At 40.9% G+C, this 19,683-nt stretch overlaps 1 non-coding gene and 1 pseudogene across 1 annotated transcript; one reads left to right on the top strand and one right to left on the bottom strand.

The window, feature by feature from the left end:
• Positions 1 to 15,751: 15,751 nt before the first annotated feature.
• trnal-caa (transfer RNA leucine (anticodon CAA)) lies at positions 15,752 to 15,864 on the top strand. Its single transcript has 2 exons — positions 15,752 to 15,789; positions 15,819 to 15,864. It is a non-coding gene; the product is annotated as a tRNA-Leu (tRNA).
• A 3,700-nt stretch (positions 15,865 to 19,564) lies between these two features.
• On the bottom strand, positions 19,565 to 19,683 carry LOC148669899 (5S ribosomal RNA; annotated as a pseudogene).

Below are 19,683 nucleotides of genomic sequence, written 5' to 3' on the forward strand. Positions count from 1 at the left end.
TGGCTATCATGATCAATGGTCATCCATTGGCGCCTATCTGTCTAGGGAGTGCCAGATGGACATCTGGACTGCATTCCTAAGTGTCAGGAGTAAATGACTCATATCTCACCTTGATCAACCAATCAGGGACTGGTAGGACTCTGATGCCCATGGAACTTTCAGCCAATAGACGAGCTGAAGTTCCTCCAGGTAAAAACAGGCAACACAGAGAGCCTGAGAGACTTTTTGGGAGAATTCTGTGGACTTTTCTAAAGGGAATTCAAAGGAGAATTCCAGGGCAGGATAACCCAGGAGCAGAAGGCTCCCAAGGGCAGGACATTCTCGCAGCGCGCCTCCTGACCATCCTGAGACTCAGCCCGGACAACCCCGGAACGGCCAGTGTGTCTGAGTGCCAGAACTTTCCTTTGTTCTAAGAGTCTAGAGCGGAGGTTGCCAGAGAGTAACCAGAGGATCCACCCGAGGTTAGCACCACCTGCAGGCCTCGTGAACAGGTCAGAACTGTGGACAGCTGAATCACTATTCAGAACTAGCTCTTCATCAGGAACGAACCGGTCCTCTTCCTGACTTGCTGGGACCCACAGTCATCTTTTCTCCTGTGCGTAAACTTTGCTAGTTAAAGCCAACACTTATTAGCCGGTCAGTGAGCATCAGCAGCGCACCGTCGCAAGCCGCACAGCACAGCCTGGCACCGAGCCAGAGAGCGCGGATTGGACAGTAACAGCCTGCAACTGTTTCTTTGTGCCCGCAGGAGATCTGAATCCCCAGAGACTGGATGAGTATTCAACTTCAATGCATTACAGCTCGAGAATTCAATTGTTATCCCAACCAGTTGATATCAATTTAATTCCTTAGAGTTATGTACTTGTTTTGAGTATCTAATGTAAAAGTTATAACCAAGTGCATTTACGAAACGGTCTTAATGAATGATATACTGAACGTATGTCCTCTTGATATATGTAACTCTTTGTAACTGATTGAATATATACCTTTTGTATTCTGATAACCCTCTCAATAAGATCTGTTAGGTTTATATGCATATTCTATGTATTAATAAATGTATCCTCGTGTATTAGTACCTGTGTGTGTGCATTGTTTGAGTTATATCCCATGGTTGGATTCTAAAGCCATCAAAAGAATCAATTTTGTGATTTACTGCTACAATTAATAATTGTCTCAGTAAATGCCCAAACCCTACAGAACTGATGCCTTCAGAGAGCACACTACAGTGTGATTGCATATTTTTGTGTATTTTCATATGTCAATATTTAATTCACTCACATTCCTGTATGCTTGGAAGGAAGGCAGATTGGATTTGGCACAGGACGCCTGCTCATATATGTTGATCTTTGTTGGGCTGGAAAAACAATGATAAAAAGTGTATGAAAAAAGCTCTCCCCAACATTTCCCTTCTCTTGGCCATGGTTACACTGCCCTTTCTTTCCGTCTTTTGTCCTTCTACAAAGATTCCAGGGCTCTTTATCCACCATAATATCAGAAGCCAAAAATAGCCATCTAATGTGTAAAAAGCATTTGTAATGTTGGTAGCTGGAAGAGGTTAAGTATGTTTGCAAGACCTAGTTGATTACACCACAGACTTACCTTGTTTTTTTTTTTCTCTTTTAAAGGCTGTGCTGGACTGTACCACTATCATAGAAGATTTTTTTCAAGACACATCGCAGTTCCATAGTAGAATTTATCAATAGTAGAATTCCATAGGACATTATTTATCAACATCTAACATTACCCAGTGTGAGACTCTGCCAGTAAACCTCAGAGCATTGTGTTCTCCACTGGTGAAGATGGCTTTCTGAAGTCATGAAATCCACTGCTGGGATGCCTGAGAGACAGTGATTGAATCCTGGCTGGAATTAGGCTCTCTGTTAGTGTTGATCTGTGGGAATTATGTGGTAAAAAGGGAAAACTCCTTTACTTTAGTCACTTTGAAAGTTCAAATGTACAGATCTTCAGAAACCCCAGTCTGAAGGATGAAGCAGGTTCTGCTCAAGGAGTTGGCTACGTTTTGCTCCATTCAATCCAAGCAGATAGTCCAACATTTGCCTTCTCTTGGCCATGATTACACTGCCCTTTCTTTCATCTTTGTACTTCTACAAAGATTTCAGGACTCTTAATCCACCATAATATCAGAAGCCAAAATTAACCTTCTAACATGTACAAATCATTTGCAATGAAAGGAGGTGGAAGGGTTTAAGAATGTTTGTAAGACCTGGTTGATTACCACACATAGACATACTTTGTCGTCAGTTTTTTTTTTCTCTTTGAAAGGCTATAGGAGGGGTGTGATGGACTGTACCACTATCATAAAAGATGTTTTTCTTCTAAGGACACTTCTGTAGCGGCAAGGCGTATTTAAAATACAGGAATTAAGTTTGCTGCTCCCTTGCCAGTCCCTCTCTCCCTCATCTCAGTGCAGCTGGATACAGAGAGGCCATTCCATCTGGTTCACATTTAAGGTGTTTTTCTAGCTGATAGAGTTTCCTGATAAGGAACAGCTCCCAAGGCTGAGATTCACCAGCCACCCTAATAAGTGGTCATCTCTGGCGCCTTACTGTCTGGGAGATTCCATGGGAGAGGCTCATCCCAAGGTTTACAACCCTAAGGTCAGAGGTCACTGTTACTCATCCTCCACCTCAATCAGCCAATCAGGAACTGGTAGGGCAGGGTAACCCCACGTGGGTCTCGAATGCCCGCGGAACTTTAAGCCACTGAACTACCGTAGTTCCTACAGATACAACAGGCAGCACGATGCCCAGAAGGTGCCCCTCCAGGACGTTCCCAGACTCAGCTCGGACAATCACGTGACGGCCAGTGTGTCCGAGTGCCAGGACTTAACTTTGTTTTAAGAGTCGAGAACGGAGGTTGCCCATGCATAACCAAAGGATCCGCCCGAGGTTAGCCCAGCAGCAAGCCCCGTGAACCGCCGGTACTCCACCTTCAAAGCTCGCCTGATCAACGAGTGAACTACGGTTGGAACTGTCGACAGCTGAATCTCAGGATTCAGGACTAGCGCTACATCGGGAACGAACTAGTCTTCTTCCCATCTAAAGAGTGTGACTGGCTTGGACCCGCAGTCACTTTCCATGTGCACAAGCTCTGCTAGTTTCAGCCAACACTAACTAGCCGGTCTTCAAAGAGCATCAGCAGCGCATCACAGCAGGAATCTCTCCATCCTCTCCTTCTCGCCAGCCGCACCGGCCACTGCCTGGCACCGAGCCAGAGAGTGCCGATTGCACACAGCAACAGCCTGCCACTGCTTCTTTGTGTCCGCGGGAGATCTGAATCCACACAGATCGGATGAGTATTCAACATTCTGCATTACAGCTCGAGAATTCAATTGTTACCTCAACCACAATTGATATCAATCTAATACCTATGAGTGATGTACTTGCTTTTGAGTATCTAGTGTAGAAGTTGTAATCCCAGTTCATTTACGAAACAGTCTAAATGAATGGTATACTGAATGTATGTCCCTCTTGGTTTGGAACTCTTCATGATTTAATATATACCTTTTGTATTCTGCTAACCCACACTCTTAAGATCTGTTATGTTTATATGCACATTTTATGTATTAATAAGTGTATTAGTATCTGTGTGTGTGCGTTAATGAGTTAACCCGCAAGGTCGGTTTAATAGCCATCAGAGAATCATTTTGTGACTTACTGCTACAATTAATAATTGTCCCAGTAAATACACAAAACCCCTACACACGCATGGAAACCAATATGTACCTGCTAATCCAGAATGCAGCAGAGAACAGTTGGACAGAAGGTTAGTATCTGTCGATACTGCATCACAGAAGTCAGTCTCTTCCCCCTCATTATGCAGGCTGACTTGTTCACGATGAACTGTCCTCCAGTGACAGTCAGCTGCAATCACTGACTCAGACATGGTCTTGATACACTGATGGCACTTTGGCTGATTTGGTTAACATGGTTTCCTCTTAAACAGGAGATGCTTAAATCCCAGCAGTGCTTTTCTTCCTGTCTTGTCTTACAAAATGTATCACTATGGATGATTACGTACAGCTTGATTTTGTTTAACGCAAGTTTTCATTTTCTTTCTGGAACAACTTGCTTTTCATGAAATTCATACAGCTTGTGAAAGATGAAATACAAATCTTGCCTTGTATATCGCAGGCTGGTAAGAAAAAAGCATTATTTTCTTTTTTTTAAGTTTGCAAATGGAGAAAAGGGACACACGTGAGTCTCTGTTAATTAAAAGGTTAGTGGTTTGAGCCCACCCAGAAATGCACTTCTCATTATTGCAATGTAAACCTCATCTCTACTTATTCGGATTTCTTAGCAAAACCTTAACCCACTTGATATTTGCAAGAAATGTGAATGTTTTTGTTAAACAATTAAGTATGTAAGTCAATATCACTGGGAATGGCCAATAATGACCAACATTCAAGGACATCATATTCAGCCAAGGACTTTGATCTTCGAACGGCTAGCAGAAGAATTCATTTATGCTCTCGATGCATCCTTAGTTAGAATATTTAAAATTACGACACAGATTTGTTGGAGAACTTGACAAGCAAAAAAGACAGTTGGACAGCATGATTATGCTAGGACTGTACATTTGTATTTTAATACTTTTGTATATTTATCTCAATTGTAATATACATGTAACCATAAATGCTGTTCTATGTAAATACATTTTGTTATATTTTATCATATTTTAGCTGAGGGCACAAGGGGGTCTATTATACCTTCCGAAACTTCCAAGACAACTATAACAGAGGCTCATATTTTAATATAATTTGCTTTAAAAGAAAAACACAATTTGTACGATATCATCCCTCAATATCGACGTTCAAATGAAGGATTTAAAGAAGCAACAGCGATAGGAGAGTACATTGATTTTGGACCAATGTTTGCATCTGAACAATCCTTCCTCTTGGAAAGAAGAAAAAACAGGTATGTTTTGAGTCTCATGATGATGCTCTTCTGGAAAAAAAAAAAACAGTGCAAATTTGTTTCGGATGTATTTTGGATAAAATTATCATCGAAAATAAATTTGATCAGTTGAATGCAGTTGAAACTTTTGACATTTTATATGATGACAGGACGTACATTTAGGACTCAGTACCGATAACGCTGCTGATATTGATGGAGTAGAAATTAAGTGTATTGGCAATTTTATCTGAGGCAAGAAGTACTAGAACACCTCCTATAAAAATGTTAGGATTCAGAGCAAGAAATATTTTTCCACTTCACCCAATGGTATTGCATTAACGAGGCTGAAGCTGGCTTCTTATTCGCCAGCTTCTTCTTCTGCCTTAAATGCTGCTGCTGTGATGTTATGCCGCCTTTCGCCTGTAGATGGCTCTCTACAGTAATTTTTAAAAGTACTAATCGGGATGGATTACTGTATTTATCCTCAGTAAATGGGAATATGTAAGTAGTGACTATCCAAATAACATTTTTGTGTGAAACACATTTCAGAAAATTGTAAACCAATTTTCAAAACTCACAATAACACAAACAGAATAAGTAAATAAGACAAAGGCAAAACATAAGTTCACAGGCTCTTTCTGCATATTTACCACGACCTTGCCTTCTGATCATAAAAAGTCTTAAAATCTTGCATATTACAAGAACTTTTTAATATAAATGGGACATTTAGAACATGACATATGAGAATATATGGTTAACCGAGGATGAGCAACGGGTGATTGCACTTTTTGCTTCTTGCTATAAACCTACCCCCTGGTTATAAAAACATCTAAAAATTCTGACACTGAGGTGTGAGAGACAATGGAACAGACTATCAAAATCCTGAACTTTAGGAAATTTTACTGTGCCATTTTTTTAAATATGACCCTGTGAACATGGCATGTCCCTCCTTCCTCATTACCAAAACATCTCAATGTTCCGACACTACAGATGCAGCCATTCAAAATGGGTGAGGTATTTCGCAGCATACCCCGGTGGGCGTGTCGCAGTATCACGCGGTATCACGCAGTTAACGTGTGTCACGTGGTTAACTATCCGGCGTCGCCTTGTAAAACCGCCAGGGGGAGCTTAACCTCTCATGTACAGCATTTGAACCTTTAATTTTGAACTGTGTATTACAGCATGTTAATCATCAGTCATTAAAATGTTGGTATATTTTATGAAAGCAAGATTGCTCAGTTGGACAAAAGTACACAACCTACCTTTATCAGAAATATTTATGCATCAAAGCCTTTACTGAAGATATTACTAATAGTATTAATAATGAATGACTTTGGACAAGCTGTATACTCAAAGTATAATTTCTTTAGCACATTTGTACAAGCACTTGGAATCTGTCCAAGCCATACTTTGTCAGGCATTTTGTTTTACTTCAACGGGCATAAAAACTTCCTTGCTTTTAACAGGGCGTTTCATAATTTCTAACTACGAAAATGATTTAAAATGAGACACCTATCATTCAACTAGAGCTTAAAATATCACAAGGATCCTCAAGAGCACAGCAAATAGTGTATTAAAAGACACTTGTATTTATCAACGCTTTCTTTTCCGTATACCAGATTTTATGGAACCACTGCAGAGGGGTGTCAAATGCGGCACTTTAAAGGAAAAATACACACCGGTATTCCATCCAAGTACTTAACTAGCATGTGAAATAGCGTGTGAAAAAGTGGTAGTATTAAGCTTTTCTGCTAATATAATATGGAATCGCGTATCTAAAGAATTTAATAACGGTATTCGTGTGCTGCGACAGGGCTGTGTAGGGCTGTTTCGCCTGCCTGTTCATGCAAGCTGTCTTGTAGCCAACTGGTCTATGTGCGTGACTACCAACTGGCAGGTTGTGTGTTTGAATCCAGCTGGTGCTGGACTTTTCTTTTAACAAACATTTCTTCGAAAAAATAGGTAAGCGATATTATGAACAATCAATTGACTTTTATATTTCAAAATATCGCAACATGATCGATATTTGCGATATTTTGAACATATCTTCCCTTCTGACAGTGGTTCCTGCTTCTAGTGTGTGTGTGCAACAGAGTTCATTTTTATAGAGAAATGGAGGCTGGACAGTATGTGTTACAATATAAACATTTATATTGATTTAAATCGTGTATGATTTAAATCGCAAACGTGTGTTTAATTATGTGTTTTTTAATCATAATCAGGCTAATGCATTTCTACATTTTCTGTATGAACCAGCTTAGAGGTTCATACAGAAAGACAGCTTGTGTTTAAATTGAGTGTAAGGTAATTTATGCTTCTAAAGTCATGGTCAGCATTTATTGTACTGTGCTGTAAACTTTTTCTGTGCCTAGTCACATTATTTTATAGCGTTTTTATTGTGTTATTAAATCCGGTGGCGCTGTGTGTTAGTTTCCTGACTTCCATGTCACATGGTCTGTGATTGAATCCCATGGAACTATGACTTTATTTTTTAACAAACATTTCTTTGAAAAAATGAAACGTTTCCCTTGGTCAGAGATTAAATAAAACCTCACTCGCACCAAACAAATTTATATTTCTAAATATCACGACATGATCGAATTTAAGTCTTTTTAATAACAATGAATAGTCACCTATGCTTTACAAAATATACATTTATATTGATTTGAATCGTGTTTTGATTTAAATCGTAAAAAACACATAATTAAACACGCGTTTGCGATTTAAATCAGAACACGATTAAATCAATATAAATGTTTATATTGTAACGCATACTGTCCAGCCTCCATTTCTCTATAAAAATTTACTCTGTTGCACACACACACACAATAGAAGCAGGAACCGCTGTCAGAAAGGAAGAAGGTGACTATTCATTGTTATCAAAAACGACTTAGAATCGATCATGTTGCGATATTTTGAAATATAAAAGTCAATTGATTGTCCAGAATATCGCTATTCTATTTTTTCGAAGAAATGTTTGTTAAGAATATAGTCCAGCACTGGCTGGATTTGAACACACAAGCTGTGCATTGTTAGTCAGGCACATAGACCAATAGGCTACAAGACAACTCGCATGAGCAGGGAGGCGAAACAGCCCTACACAGCCCTGTCGCAGTACACGAATATAATCATATCGTCATTAAATTCTTTAGATATGCGATTCCATATTATATTCCCTATTAATCTCTTTAGTTAAAGACTTCGATGCTTAAAATGTTTAGGGAGAAATGGAATACTGGTGTGTATTTTTTTCTTTAAAGTACCAAGACCAGCTATACACAGTACTGTATGTTTATGTTCCAAAATTAATATAGTTTATGGCCTTCACACGCGTTACAGTATGCTCCTATTCTTTTTCTGCTCAGCTACTAAGATTTCCCTTCAGTGGTAAAATTCAATATCTACAACGGGCACAGTAAAGACATTTACTGTACAGTAAGTCTTTCTACGACAGATCAACGGACCACGAGTGCCCCTGTCGGTCAACCGATCACGCACCGCGGTACCCCGCGTCATCTTACGTCATGATACGCGACACCGCAGCCAATTACCTGTGGTACGTGTCTGTACCGCTCACTTTGAATGGCTGCATCTGTATAGTGAACAAAATAGCACCCCTTCTGCTGAATTACTTTTTCCCTCCTTCCTCGTTACCAAAACATCTTAGTATTCTGACACTAAGGTAAGAGAGACAAAATCACTCATCACGAACATTTGTAATTACAAAACTTCACTGTTGCATTTCTGCGTTGTGACATTCTGAACATGGCATGTTAAAGTATATAGAAAACCTAGATCAGAACAGGCTAAATGTAATTCATAGTGATTTATATTTTTTTAATTCTTTCTAAATGAAAAAATATGTTTTTCAGTGATTATGACACTTCGGTTTTACATAAAATATGCTTCAATGCCAAAATAAATAATAATGGAAAAAATACCCACAGTGGACATTCATAGTTGTGATTATAGGAATGTTATATATCAGGTGGGTAGCTGTGTCAGCATGCGTAGGCTGCAAAGGAAAAAGTAAAGGATTATTCCATGCTGAAAAGAGAAGAAAGGAAACATAACGTGTTGGCCGTGGAGCCTTCTTCAGGTGTGAGAAAGACAGGGCAGTAAGCAAAGATAATTTCCTTTATCTTTGCTTGCTGCAGTTTATCTTTGATTACAACATCAAGAACGTTAGGAATTTTTACGGCTATCAGCTCCACATCAACTTCCTTTTATAACTAACCTCATCAGATCCCTTTACTCCCAACTCTTCCAATTTCTCACTTCAGAGAAGGATAAAAAACTCAATCATCCTCTACAAAGAAAAACCACCTACGACCTCCACCAATCCTAACCTTGTTTTTACTATACCCTCTGACCTTTCCCTTTCACCCCTTTGCATCCTCAGCTAACATATTTTAAAATTACAATATACTGTATAGTATTTATGTTTAAAATTAAGGTAAATATGTCAAAATATCAAAATCCAACTGCACAGTGCTATCGTAACAATGCTTGTCAAGTTCTCAAACAAACCTGCATTGTATTTTTAAAATATTTCAGCAGAGGATTCAACTGGAGTATAAATGAAGATTCGACTATATTTTTTCTTGGGTGAATATGGTTTTCTGGGGAGTTGCAATGTTGGGCATTATTGGACATTTCCCGGTGACCCTGACACGTGTTAAACACTCGCATTTCCTGCAAATATTAAAATGGTTATGGCTTCGCTGAGAAATCTAATTGACTGAAGACAACGTTTACATCGCAGAAGAAACGCGTCCCCGGGTGGACGCAAACCACCAACCTTTCAGTTAACAGCCAAACGCGCTAACCGATTGTCCCACAGAGACTGGCGGATGGGTACTTCTCTCGAATCACAAGTTTTCGGTTAAAAAAAATATCTTACCGTTTATTTTGCCAGCCGGTAATATTTCTTCTGCACTGATAACCAAGAATTGAATTTCATTTTTCGCAAGCTGTGTGAATTTAATCAAAAACAAGTTTTCCAGAAAGGAAATTAACACCTGCATTTAACGAAATTAAGCCCTTTGTGATTGCCCGAAATGGACCGGGGTAAAGTTAGCTCGAAGTTCGAAAATGATTTTGGCACGCCTGTAGCGCTTTCACGAAACCTCTTAGAGTTGCGAGAATGCTTGTTTTGTGTATAAAATACATTGTGGATGCTTTCTCAGCCTTTACTTTTTCGATTTTATGACATTTTTTTGACCATGCACGAATATTCTTTTGTCCATATCTTCGCAATGGAAGCACAGAACGCCGTCAAACCAAATGCATTTTAAAGACCACGACTTGTGGATATTTCCACAGCCTTTACATCAAACTATCAGTGAGCTAATTATCTTTTTTTAAACCTCCGGTTTTTCATCGATGCGTAATTACGCACGAACTGGAACCCGGGGGACCGCTGTGTGCACACGTTCACAACGCGAGAAATACTGTTCAATACGGCTTCATGCCAAAAACCCGTATATGACCATAGGAAGCAGAACAGCGCAGTCTCCCATTACCCAGACTGTAAGCACGGGAATAAAGCTTTGTTTGATTTCTGAAACCCTTCCTTTACGCCCTGTTTTCATTCAGGTAAGGGTCAACTATATTCACAATACTACTGACAGCAGGAAGATTAAAATATTCTTTTCTCAGCAGCTTATTAAAAACAGCTCCCATGATGTTCAAACCGATTTTTTACACAGAACACTGACACAGCTTTGCATTTTGAATCTCTTTTTCTCATGCTTTTATTTAATATGGCACAATGCACTGGGATAGGGGTATTCTGTTCACAAACCAATAGCATTTAAACCACAGCACCCACAATGCAGCAAGTGTTTTGGACACTAAGCAGGTCCTCTGACTTTTCCCAGCTTTGTTTTGGGTTGTGGAACCTTTCTTTATATTTTTTAGGATTTTCTGAAGATAACACTACAGGTAATACACTGGGATAGGTGGGTCATCTTCATGGCTCAATAGCATTTCAAATACAGCACCCGCACTGCTGAAACCAAGTGTTTTACACACCAGACAGGCCCCAGAACCTCGTACAACCTTGCTGTGGCTGTGGCCCCTTTCTTTATTTTTTTTATGATTTTCGGATCATAAGATTGTAGGTTCGACTTCTAGCTGGTTCGTGTAAATTTTAATCAGGCTCTTCAGTAATAGATTATGTAATGAACCACACCTGAAAGCGAACGTTGGGTCTGTTTCCTTAGTTTTCCAGCATGAAATAGCAAATCGTTACAAAAAGCACCAGCTAATGTCCAATAGCAGTTTTTTTTTCAAATTACATTTTCAGGTTTAAGACACTGTTTAATAAAACAGTGTCCTTAAAATCTCCAACTTTCAGGTTTGTTTTACTTTATAATAAAGGAGATCTGAAACTTCCAGGATTCCATTCTCTGATGTAGCTGTCTCTAAAGAAGGGGGTGATGATTCACAGATGTGAACCGTGCCTTTTCTCTTGTATTCAAGGGTATTCGCTGCGTAAGCTCCTAAATGCGTGTTCTTTATTACTCTATTTTGTGTAGATTATCTATGTGGTGTACAGATAGAACTCAACTACATGGTATGAATTCCATGTTCAGCACAAGCAGAACTTGAAAAACTAATAGCTGACCTCGACATGATTTGAACACGCAGCCTTTTGATGTGAAGTCAGAAGCGCTTCCGTTGTGCCACGAGGTCACGCCAAACAGCTACTTTTAAGCCCCCATCAGCGTCGTGAATTTTTTTTTCCTCCTGTGAGGAGTGCCGCTCTCCCAAAGAGAGTCTCTTCTTCCCAGACCACATTTTATTCTTGCCTCACAGCTCTTGAGCAGGTGTTGTTCTCGACAACAGATCCAGGAACACTGATTGTTTCTTTTTCATTAAGTACCCCATGGTGCAACGGTAGCACGTCTGACTCTAAATCCGGAAGTTGAGTGTTTTAAGTACATGGGAGTCAACTGATACTGAACAGGTTCTGCTGCTGAACCTGCAGCCTTCACCATAAGGTCCAATTCCCCAGCCTTCTGACCTTATATGTCCATCCCTTCTCGTCAAAACACAGAAATCGCAGTATAGAATGAAAAAACTCCAATAAATCTCAGCTGCTGTTGGTAATTTTCCTTTAAAAACAAATGAATCTCCAAAACTTTTACGGAGTGTATCACTTGCACTGAGACCGAGACGTGTTAAGCTGTACATGAGTCTTTGTGGCTCGGGTGTTAACCAAAAGGGTGGTGGTTTGAGCCCTCCCAGGGACGCTATGAGCCTTTTAATGAACACAACCTCCTCACTTCATTTCTCCACGGGCGGTCTCGTACCGCAATCAAATACAGAGCCTGTAGGGGGCAATAAGCTTGCAAATATAGCTCGCTGTGTATATATGAAGAAGCAGAGGTTAGTTTCTCATCTGCATGTTGCAGAGCCTTACGAAACTCGTACCAACAGCTGGGGTTTGATCCCTGCACGGGCTATTAGTTAAAAGGCCATTGTAAATGACGTGTAACAGATTTTCCAGCTGGCTTTTCTGTTTCACACTAAATTGCAATCTTGAAACTAAAAGAATAAGAAATATGGAACACAACTGTTGTTCCCCAAGAAGGAAAGCTGTTCTACACTGATGTCACTCCTTTTAATAAAATCCAGATTGTGAAGACATCTCCGTCCTATCAAAAGAAAATGTTATACAAAAGTTGGAAAGCACACTCTCAATCCATCTGTATATTTGATTTTTGCCATCCATTCAAGGGTGCTTGGTGCTTTACAAACAAATCATTTCAGGGAAGAAACTTAGTTTAGTGAGCTACTGTTGTATTTTCACTGATTGAATTTGATCTTTGTACTCTCTTTGCATTCTCATATATAATATTTCAGAATTACAGTTCAAATTTGTTGGAAAACTTCACAGGCATTATTAGGTTAGCACTGTACAATTGTATTTTAATATCTTGGTATATTTACCTTCATTTTAATATAGAAGTAACCATAAATGTTGTTATTTTGTACTTTTGTCGCACTTTTTAAAACATTTTAGCTGAGGATGCACGGCGACAAGTGCCTGATATTATTCCTTGATATCGATGATCACTTGAAGGATTTGAAGAAACTATCAAAGAAACAGCAGCAATAGCAGATGATTTTGGTTTTTTAACCCATCTTTACACCTCAATAATCCATTTGTCCTTGAAAAAAAGAAAAGACAGGCATGTTTTGAGTTTTGAGAGGAATGATCCTCTTCTCGTTCAAAAATAAACGTATAAATTTGATTGTTTCAGTAGAATTTTGGATTTTCTTTAGAAGATCTCACAAAGTATTGCCAGGATCTATATTTAGTGTTCAGTAGTGATAACACTGCTGATATTGATGGAGTAGAAATCTATGATGTATTGACAGCTTTATCTGAAGCAAAAAGTCCTAGAACGCTGCCAATGAAGTTTTGGGATTCATACCAAGAAATACCTTTTGTTTTCCCACCCAAAATGCTACTATTACAATACACATTATGCAAACATTACCAGTTTTAGTAGCTTCTGGGTGCAATTTTCCAAACCTGAAACTAATTACAAATTATTTAAGATGAACCATGTCCAAAAATTGTAAATCAGGATTAATATAATATCAACTGAAATTACTACAGAAGAAAATATTTAACTGAAATATCAATAAGACTATGCAAGCCTAAAAAGTAGAACAATTCAATTCATATAACTTTTATTTGTTATTTTTTTACAAATGGGCTCACACACCGGAAAACACTAACATTTCCTCTTTATTAGAGAATGTGAATAACAGTTTAACCCAAAATGTTTTTAATTGTGATTTTGTTCAAATTCAATCATCTATCTATAGTGAGAAATTAATAAGAAAGTAAGAAATTGTGTTATTTCATAAACTGTAAGACATGGAGACATTGACAGGTTATAACCTTTGCTTTGTGTTTTAACATAAGTGTTCAGGATCCAAGCCCATGTTCGGACAGTTGTGTTTCTCTTGTAATCATCAAATGTCATTGTTTTGTCCGTCAGTTTCTTTCTTGAGTTGTACCATGGATATTTTATACCATCAATACTTTTCATGCTCTTTTGCATTTTCCTTCACATATGGAAAAGAACTCAAGGCGTTCTTGTCACTGTGCTACACAGTACAGGATATGCTGTGAGGAATTCGCGCAGCTTTCAGCGGAATCCAGAGGGAGGACTCGCTCGGTGAATGATCTCTCAGGAAATCCCGGGTGAGATTCAACATCCCGGGTGAGGTTTTTCTGCACCAGCCACGACAAGTTTGAAGACGTTCTCTGGATTTCCTGAATGTGACTTTAAATTAGTTCACATTCTTTGGTAGTTAACAGAACTAAATGCTTTGGAGGTACATTTAAAACTGCAGAGAACACTGTAGCACTTCGAGTTTAATTGTGTAAACCTGGCTCTCTATGAACATGAGCAAAGAGTTCTCACTCAACAGAAGACTGCGATGTGAGCACAGTAACATAAAACACTTGGAGATGCCAGAGATTGAACCTGGGACCTCATACATGCAAAGCATGCACTCTACCCCTGAGCTATACCCCCGACATAGAAGGCTGTGGAAGTGACTTAGAGATGTGCAGGTGCTCACAGAACACAATCCATCTTTTGCATCTTTTAAGTGCTCTTGATTAAACTATGCATAGAAAAACAGCGGTACTGATGATTTTCATGGACTGATGCACACTTGTTCTGTACAACTCCAGTGATAAAACCTTGTCTGTAAATATTGTAGAACGTAAAAGGGTGAAACAACGCTCCAACCGCAGGAATGGTAACAGAAAGGATCATTTTCTTATTTAATACGTCCTTTTGAGATGCCTTGTCAACGCACACAGACGTCAGAGCTGAACAAATATTTTGTACACAAGACGGCAGTGCGATATTAGAATTCCTGTCTTCTTGATGGATTCAGACTCTTTCTCAGAGGTCCATGCTTGCCAAATAACTTTACAGCTGTAGCGGCAATGCTTATTAATAAGACAGAATTAAGCGTTGCTGTGCTTTCCTAAATGAGGCCCCATCTCACTCTCCCTCTCTGTGGTGCAGCCACAGAGAAAGTATTCATGCAGGCTGATTTAAGATGTTTTCTTCTGATAAGGGACAGCTCCCAAACGGAGATCCACTTAGCTAAGCCTGGCTATCATGATCTATGGTCATCCATTGGCGCCTATCTGTCTAGGGAGTGCCGAATGGACATCTGGACTGCATTCCTAAGTGTCAGGAGTAAGTGACTCATATCTCACCTTGATCAACCAATCAGGGATTGGCAGGGGGTGGTAACACCACGTGGGTCTCCAATGCCTCCAATGTATTTCTGATGGAGCGCTATGAGCAAAGATTTAATAAGCTACTCCTGCCGATGATTCAGTTTAAAGAAGTAAAAGCTTTGCAAACAAAAGCAACTCGCTACCACAGCCAATATTAAATGTACTTGGTGGCACATTGCCATTTGCACTGGCTCAAAAGTGATCTGGCAGACGTTGTTCCCTACGTAAAGCTGAAAGCGCCAAAGAGCATTTCCATTGAGAAAAAAAAAATCTGCCTTGATGTTAAACATAGAGAGCCTGCTTTTTAGAAGTTCTCCCTCTAAACACCTTGTGCAGCCTCCCGACAGACTAACAAAAAGCGCCTTTTCACCAACTCAATTTATAATACGCCCCTCAAAACTCACAACCGAATAACAATCCACCCGTATATTTGATTTTCAAGATCCATTCAAGGCAACTTGGCTCTTCGTAAGCAAATAATTTCAGGGAAGAAACTCAGTTTAGTCAACTACTGGTGCATTCAGCACAGCACTTGCTCTTGCTTGTCAGGGTGGCCGAGTGGTCTAAGGCGCCAGATTCAAGGACATGTGTCTTTCCAGTGGGCTTGGGTGTTCTGGTCTCCAAATGGAGGCGTGGGTTCAAATCCCACTCCTGACAGCTTCTGTTTCTACCTCTCTTGAATTGTTCCAGTGCTAGCTGACAGTGAATGACTGAAATATAAAAGCAACAGAAGAAAGCAAGCAAGTCAGTGCAATTTATGAGTATTCTGCACTGTTAAAATGCACAGGTTTTCATACTTTTTGGAATTCATAGCTCAAGAAGTGACTCCTGTTTCATTTTCTATTCACCAACTTGATTTGCATTCCGCCCTCACACCTCACAACAGAATAACAAACGGCTGTTTCGAACGGAGTTTAATGTCGGTTTTTTACTTTATTAGAGAGAGGCACTGAACTTTGGGGAACGTGACATCCACCCAGTATTACTAGTAGGTTGATAAATATAAATGTTCTTTTTCCCCCCGTATGATACCTCGCGAAATATAACGATGGCCAACTCCTTAAGTCGAAATTTAAACCCTTCTCACGCTACAAGACAGTCCGTCAACATCGCCGCGGCCCGAAGCGCGACCTTCGGTATGACGTTGGCGGAAGGGGGTAGGGTAAGTACGTCACAGCCAGGGGAAGCCCCTATCACGTGAGAGGGGTGCGGCGGGCAACTAGCCCACGGGGGCGAAGAGAAGTTGATTTGCGTGGAGTGTGGAAACACTACACGACCGGGCAAGCGAGCCGTTTTTTTTTGTTTTGTTTTTTCCAGAACATCAGAACAACCGCAAAGATGACCATCGATCCACCTCCGGACGTTTCCTTTTTTGTCCTCTTTGGCCTCCAAAATAAAAAAAAAAACTGGGATCCATCGTGGCGTTGCCAAATTAAAACGTCAACCACTTTTCGGGCTTTCGTGCTGTCCATGATGAAACCGTCATGGTTGTGTAAGCATACGTTACGTCACAGACCGGCGGCGCTCGGACGTGAGGAGTGTCGTTACGTTTTTGAAATGGCACGTCAGACAAGATCTCTGACAAGCTCTCCGAAAAACCCAAACCTGTAAAATTCAATTTCAATTCAGTTTTTTTATATAGCGCCTTTCACAACAAGAATGCCCCAAGGCCCCAAACAAAGGAGTTGTTCCACACCCCCGCCACCCTCTGAGTACAGTAGAGCCCCCTGTAATGACTGGAGGAGCTCACCCAGCTGTGTCTGGAGAGAAGCCGGGGTATCGGCTTCAACCACAGGGCTGGGCGGCTTGTTCCCCACCCCCACCCCCTTCTGTGTACAGAAGAGCCTCCTGTCCTGACTCCAGTAGGAAATGTCACCTGGAGGCAACACACCGGCTTCTTTTAACAGATGACCTCGGGAATCGGGAACAACGGAGCTGTGTGCGGCCGTCTGTACGGAGGGGTTCAGCGCGGGGGGGCTCCGGGCTCGGGTCTGGACCCGGAGGGGGGGGGGGACTGTCTGTGTGGAGTCTGCATGTTCTCCCAGTGTTCTCCGGGTCCAAAGACAGGCTTTTGGGCTAATTGGCTTCTGGGAAAACTGGCCCTGGTGTGTGTGTCCTGTGATGGAGTGCTGTCCTGTCCAGGGTGTGTGAGTGAGTGTGTGTTTGTCATGTGATGGACTGGTTCCTGTCCAGGGTGTGTGAGTGTGTGTGTCTGAGTGTCCTGTGAGGGACTGGTTTCCTATCCAGGTTGTGTGTGTGTGTCCTGTGAAGGACTGGTGTCCTGTTCAGGGTGTGTGAGTGTGTGTGTGTGTCCTGTGATGGACTGGTGTCCTATCTAGGGTGTGTGTATGTCCTGTGATGGACTGGTGTCCTGTCCAGGGTGTGTGAGTGTGTGTGTGTCCTGTGAAGGACTGGTGTCCTGTCCAGGGTGTGTGAGTGTGTGTGTCTGTGTGTCCTGTGATGGACAGATGGTACCAAGCCTGGACACCCATGAGACACTGGCTTCCTCAGAAGACTCTCACGGAGGGCACACTGTCCCTAACCCGGGTCCAGAAGAAACTACAGTGATCTATAATTCCTGCGCCTCGGAAGGGTTTATGACGTCTATGTCCGGCGCCCGCGACCGCGGACCGGCGGTTTGGCGTCGCGCTCCGCAGCTCGAGCTTCGGTGCGAGGCAGAGCGGGAGGGAGTCGATGTGGCCTCGGTGCCATCTTTGCTGGTGAGTCAATTGTGACCGTTGCGGTACAATAAACCATCAATAAACCTTTTCCCACCCCGTCCAGTATTTCTGTCGCGGCCCACGTCCCTTACAATCGACAAACTATTAAAAAAAAACAGTAGCCCTTCGCAACATTACACGCCATTTTTTTTATTTTAAACGTCCTCTAGATACGCAGGTGGCTCGATACCTGTCTTATCCTCGCCGGCGTCTTTATACCGGCAAGTGAATTTTATTTGGGGTCCCTCAGAATTGTGACAGAAATGTCAGTGAACCACAATAAAAAACGAAACTTTTTTTTTAAAGGCGGTGAATGGATTTTCTGAGTAACCGTGTAGCGACTAACATAAGGAAAAAAAAGTTGTCTTTTCCTACGAAGACGTTTTGGTACAGGACTTTCTTTAAATATCAGTTGTGCATAGCGTTTTACAAAAAGTTGATGATGATCTTGGAGATAATTGCAAAGGAAAATTGAGATAACTACCAAAACGTTACGTGTGAAACGACAGGACAGAACTTTGAACCCACAAAGAAACAAAGGTATGAAATATTGCCTCGTCATGGGGGGTTGATAATTGTAGTAAGTGTTCCTAATTTTCGTAAAGAAATGTATATTATGGGAGTCACACGTGAGATTTAGTGTATATACGTTTCATATTGTGCATACATACGTGGTTAAAAAGTGGAATGAGTATGATTATAAACTCGTGTGTCCTATAATCAGATAATTTTTGAACAAGCTTTGATTAGACAGGTGAAAAACAACATCAGATCCTTTTTTTAATATATTCTCACGTCTGAATATAAGCTTCTCCCCTCTGGCCAACATTTCAGGGCTCCCAGGTGTAGATCCCAAATTGAAACAAATATTAATTTGTTACCCAGTTAAACAGTTAATAGAAGTGAGTGACCAGGGTAAATAAAGGTGGGTCAGTGTAAACTGTTTATTCTGGACCAGACTTCGTCATGTGTGATATGTCATGACTTCTTATATTAAGTTTTATCTTTATATTTAGTTCTACATGTGTAATAGATGCGATGTGTGTCCATAAAAAGGTTTCTCCAGGGGAAAATCAAGTTCGTTTTAAAACCGTGTTTCCTTTTTAGGGTACGTTTGCATTCCAAGTGTGGGGTTTTTGCCTTTTTATCATATTTTGGATGTGAATCCGTGGTATTTTTGCTGAGACAAGTTGCCTTTCTTATACGCGGAGGGATCTGCTCGTGAGATGTCCGCTTGGTCCATTTCTGAGCTCAGTATAAGGTGTAGAAAGCACGACTGTCATCATCACCCGCCTCTCACCCAGGTGTGGAATAATGTTGTGACTATTGCTTCAGCAATAACATGCTGATTGCATGTTTCTAGATGGGTATAACAGAGATCTCAACTACTGAGGGGCCTTATTAATAAAGTCTCCACAGCCGAAGCGCTGTGTCTCTTTTCAGCTGGCGATAAACCTTTCCTCGATCCTTTGCTGACTTGTAAAACTGTTCCTGATCAGAATAAAAAACGCTCCCGCTAATACACAAGCACCCGTGTCTCGCCAAAGCTGACAAATAAACAGACGGACAAGCCGCACTGCACGTGTGAACAGGGGAATGAGCGAGCGAGCGGGGATAGGGCGCCTCCTGCGCTTAAAAGCTTGCAGCACCTGGTATACCCAGGCGGTCTCCCATTTAAGTACTAACCAGGCCCATCCCTTTTTAGCTTCCGAGATCAGACGAGATCAGGCATGCTCAAGGGGGTGTGGCCGTAAGC

Source organism: Lepisosteus platostomus, chromosome 5, assembly GCF_059453375.1.
Source record: "Lepisosteus platostomus isolate fLepPlt1 chromosome 5, fLepPlt1.hap1, whole genome shotgun sequence".
NCBI classification, from domain to species: Eukaryota; Metazoa; Chordata; class Actinopteri; order Semionotiformes; family Lepisosteidae; genus Lepisosteus; species Lepisosteus platostomus.